Raw genomic sequence first — 5,227 nt, 5'->3', positions numbered from 1 at the left:
TATATATATATATACTCATATATATTATAGTTTAACTGCTTAAACCTCCCCATAAGGAAAAGAAAATACCTTGAAGGCAGAGAAAAGAGAAACATTACATGTAAAGAAACAAAGATAAGAATACAGCAAAGAAGAAGGCAATGGAGTAACATCTTAAAAGCCTTTAAAGATATAGAAATTGTTAACCCATAACTGTATACCAAATAAAGTTATCTTTCTGAAGTAAAAACAAGTTTGTTTTTTCTTTTCATACCAACAACTGCAGAGGGAATTCTTTACCAGAAGACCTGTGCTAGAAGCACTAAAGGAAGTTCTTTAGGCAGATGTTTTAGTACTGTAAAAACTAGATTTATACAAAATAAAGTGAAAGTGAAAGTTTCTGACGCTCAGTCGTGTCTGACTCTTTGTTACCCCATGGACTATACATTTCATGGAATTCTCCAGGCCAGAATACTGGAATGGGTAGCCATTCCCTTCTCCAGGGGATCTTCCCTACCCAGGGATCAAACCCAGGTGTCCTACATTGCAGGCGGATTCTTTATCAGTTGAGCCACAAGGGGAGGCCACAAAGTAAAATGGAATACTAAAAATGGTAAAAATGAGTATAAATATAAAACATTTTTTATCTTACTCACTTTAGAAGATAGTTGGAGATAACTGACAAGGTAGCCAAGAATACTCAACAGGAAAAGGATAATATCTTAAACAAATGGTGCTGAGAAAACTATATTCACATGCACAATAATTTGAAATTATTACTGTAATTCATATGCAGATACTGGACTCCTTTCATAAACCATTCACAAAAACTAACTTGAAATAGGTTAAAGACTTAAACATAAGACCTGAAATCTTAAAACTCCCAGAAGGAAACACAGGAGAAAATGCTTCTCAAAGTACATCTTGGCAAAAATTTTTCTGATATTACAAAAAAGCACAAGCCACAAAAGCAAAAATAACTACGTGGGACTACGTCAAACTAAAAAGCTTCTGCACAGAAAAGAAACAATCAACAAAATAAAAACAAAAAGGCAAACTAAGAAATGAAAGATAATATCTACAAACCATCTATCTGATAAAGGGTTAATATCCAAAGTATACAGGAAACTCAGACAACTACATAGTAAACAAACAAACAAAACAACAATAATCCAGTTATGAAACAGGCAGAGGAACTAAATAGGCATTTTTCCAAAGAATATATACAAATGAACAACAAGTATGTGAAGAAATGTTCAAAATCACTATCAGGGAAATGTGAATTAAAACCACAATGAGATATTATCTCATACTTTTTAGAACAGCATTTATCAGAAACAAAAAAGATTAGTGTTGCTGAGGATGTGGAGAGAAGGGAACCCTTGTGCACTGTTGTGGGGATGTAAACTGGTAGAGCCACGTGGAAAACAGTATGCACGTTCTTCAAGAAATTGAAAACAGAACCTTCGATATGATCCAGCAGTCCACTTCTGGGTAAATATCCAGTGGAAATAAAGTCAGGATCTCGAAGAGCTATCTGCACTTCCATGTTCAATGAAACATTATTTACAGTAGCCAAGATACCAAAACAACTTGAATGTCCATCAATGGATGAATGGATCATGAAGATTACAGTTAATACTATTTTACTATATACTTGAAAGTTGCTAAGAGTAGACCTTAAATGTTCTCACTATAAAAAAGTAATTATGTGAGGTAATAGAAGTGTTAACTAACTCTACTCTGGTAATCATTTCTCAATATAAAAGCATATCAAATCATCACAATGTACACCTTAAACTTATACAGTGTTTTATATCATATCTCAATAAATCTGGAAAAAATTACATATAGAGTGGTATGCTTTAAAAAACAGTAAATGATATATAAGGTACTAGGGAAAGTATCAAATGTACTCTTTCAAGAATCTTGGCTGTAAAGTAAGGGAGAAAGGTAAATGGATCAGAATGAGAAAGGAATCAGTTGCCTTTTTTTGGCCTTAGTTAAGGAGAAATTTGAATATGTTGAAGACAGTTGTTGAAAATATTAGTGAGAGAAAATAATTAAAGATGGGAGAGAAAATGTGCTGGGGCTAGTTTTAGCTGGAAGACATGTGGTTCAGACCCATAGTGGAAGAATTAGTCAGTGATGGACGGACACCTCTTCTGTGGCAACAAAGGCCGTGAGCGTGGATATGCACATAGAGGACTGTACCTGTGTACTTTATAGGGCTGAATATTTAGATAGCACCCTGCTGCCACCTTAAAGTTTTGATTTTAAATGTTCTATAGCTTTTATAAAGTAAGTCCTGAAAAGCTGAAAAGAAAATGGAGCTGCTGGGTAACAACTGCATAATAATATAATAAAAATAATGATAGGCATTCTATTCTCAGAAGGTAAAGATCTAAGGAGATGAGACCCTTTATATCATCTGATACCCATCAGAACCAAACATATAATATTTATCTGACAAATACATTTTTGTAATTTTAAAAAATATTGAAAAAAATAAATGGTTTTACATACTTTGTGCATGAACATCATAATGTAAAAAATATATATACATTTTATCTTAAGTTTTAAAGTCTCTCTTCCCAGTTGAATAAGATGCTTGTGGCTAAGGTGCGATAAAAATATACCAAAACTCTACTATGTAACAGGTATTTTTAATATCTTTCTCCATAACCTGATTTCTTTTTCAGATTTTTTAAATGAAGAATGACATATCATGGTTATGACACAATGAGGTAAGACTTCAAAATGCAAGTGGGTGTTAAGCAGGAGAATACTGCTAACAAACAAAAAAAAATGTAGGTTGGAGTCCCACACACCATTTTTAAAAAGTCATGTCTATTACTCTCAATCACTTATTGCTAAAAATAAAATATCACAGAATATAAAGTGTCAGAGAGGCAGTCAAGAGACTTCCCTCAGATTTTTCATTGCATAAAATTAATTGGTTCAATTGAAGTTGGAGGATTGTCTAGGGGTTTCTGATAAATGCTCTTTAAAAACCTTGTAGCAGTAGGTTTTGAAGTGAGAGGGAAATCTATTTATTAGCACAAGCTGTTCCATTGGAGGCATTTATAATTTGGTCAAACTAATTCCAGAAACAAATGTTCCCATCAGAAGTTGCATGCATTGCCAATAAAATAAATGTGAGATAGAACTAGTGCACAGAGAGAATGTTATATAATTTACTTTTTTTAGGTGAGATCAGAAACTCACAGTAAATCTATTTTCCTTGTTATGATGCAGAGTACATATAAGACTCTCATCCTAGTCTCTGAGTCTCTGTTAGGGGAAGTATCATACCATTTTCCCTGTGAATAGAGTTTGATAGAAACATGTTGTTTGTTCAACTGTTATACCAATGACAGTCTGTGAAAATTTCAAGATAAATCACAGGACAAGAAAAAGTTGGGAGAGTCATGCTTCCACCCTTTCACCAGTAGTTTAGACTATATCATACTACATTATCTAAAATTAAAACCCTAGCGTGTACTATCACTACCACAGCATGAGTTGATTGAGTTTGGTGGTGATGCAATGAATGGACCCCAGTGCAGGGCTCACCTGACCCAAGTTTGTATCTTAGCATTAATACTTTTGAGTCAAGTTGGACAAGTTACATATTTGCATAAATGGAAATAATGAAAATGTCCTTCATCAATATTGTCTTGAGTGAATTACACAAGAAAATACATGTTATAAGTGAAATCTGTAAATTTCAGAGATCTATAAAACTTTAAGGAATGTTTATTGTTGGGTAATCTGTTGTTCCATGTCCAGTTCTAACTATTGCTTCCTGACCTGCATACAGATTTCTCAAGAGGCAGGTCAGGTGGTCTGGTATTCCCATCTCTCTCAGAATTTTCCACAGTTCATTGTGATCCACACAGTCAGAGGCTTTGACATAGTCAATAAAGCAGAAATAGATATTTTTCTGGAACTCTCTTGCTTTTTCGATGATCTAGTGGATGTTGGCAATTTGATCTCTGGTTCCTCTGCCTTTTCTATAACCAGCTTGAACATCAGGAAGTTCACAGTTCAAGTATTGCTGAAGCCTGGCTTGGAGAATTTTGAGCATTACTTTACTAGCGTGTGAGATGAGTGCAATTGTTTGGTAGTTTGAGCACAGACTGGTTCCAAATAGGAAAAGGAGTGCGTCAAGGCTGTATATTGTCACCCTGCTTACTTAACTTCTATGCAGAGTACATCATGAGAAATGCTGGACAGGAAGAAACACAAGCTGAAGTCAAGATTGCTTGGAGAAATATCAATAACCTCAGATATACAGATGACACCACCCTATGGCAGAAAGTGAAGAGGAACTAAAAAGTCTCTTGATGAAAGTGAAAGAGGAGAGTGAAAAAGTTGGCTTAAAACTCAACATTCAGAAAACGAAGATCATGGCATCTGGTCCCATCACTTCATGGGAAATAGATGGGGAAACAGTGGAAACAGTGTCAGACTTTAATTTTGGGGCTCCAAAATCACTGCAGATGGTGATTGCAGCCATGAAATTAAAAGACGCTTACTCCTTGGAAGGAAAGTTATGACCAACCTAGATAGCATATTCAAAAGCAAAGCCATTACTTTGCCTACTAAGGTCCATCTAGTCAAGGCTATGGTTTTTCCTGTGGTCACGTATGGATGTGGGAGTTGGACTGTGAAGAAGGCTGAGCACCAAATAATTGATGCTTTTGAACTGTGGTGTTGCAGAAGACTCTTGAGAGTCCCTTGGACTGCAAGGAGATCCAACCAGTCCATTCTGAAGGAGATCAGCCCTGGGTGTTCTTTGGAAGGAATGATGCTAAAGCTGAAAGTCCAGTACTTTGGCCACCTCATGCGAAGAGTTGACTCATTGGAAAAGACTCTGATGCTGGGAGGGATTGGGGGCAGGAGAAGAAGGGGACGACAGAGGATGAGATGGCTGGATGGTATCACCGACTCGATGGATGTGAGTCTGAGTGAACTCTGGGAGTTGGTGATGGACAGGGAGGCCTGGCGTGCTGCAATTCACGGGGTCGCAAAGAGTCGGACACGACTGAGCGACTGAACTGAACTGAACTGAACTGAACTGAAGAGCAGACAAAGCTCAAAGCTGCTCCAGATAGCAGGGCTGACAGTGAGTATTTGGAAATCCTTCTTGGTCCTGATTTGGAACATTTTTTCATCGGTCAGAACAGTTAGTTAACAGCTTCAGTTCTGTGTATTTTTTAAAAATTGCTTAGTAAAATAACAT

The sequence above is a fragment of the Oryx dammah genome, unplaced genomic scaffold, assembly GCF_014754425.2.
Source record: "Oryx dammah isolate SB20612 unplaced genomic scaffold, SCBI_Odam_1.1 HiC_scaffold_2, whole genome shotgun sequence".
NCBI classification, from domain to species: domain Eukaryota; kingdom Metazoa; phylum Chordata; class Mammalia; order Artiodactyla; family Bovidae; genus Oryx; species Oryx dammah.
Note: the sequence above shows the minus strand (reverse complement) of the source record.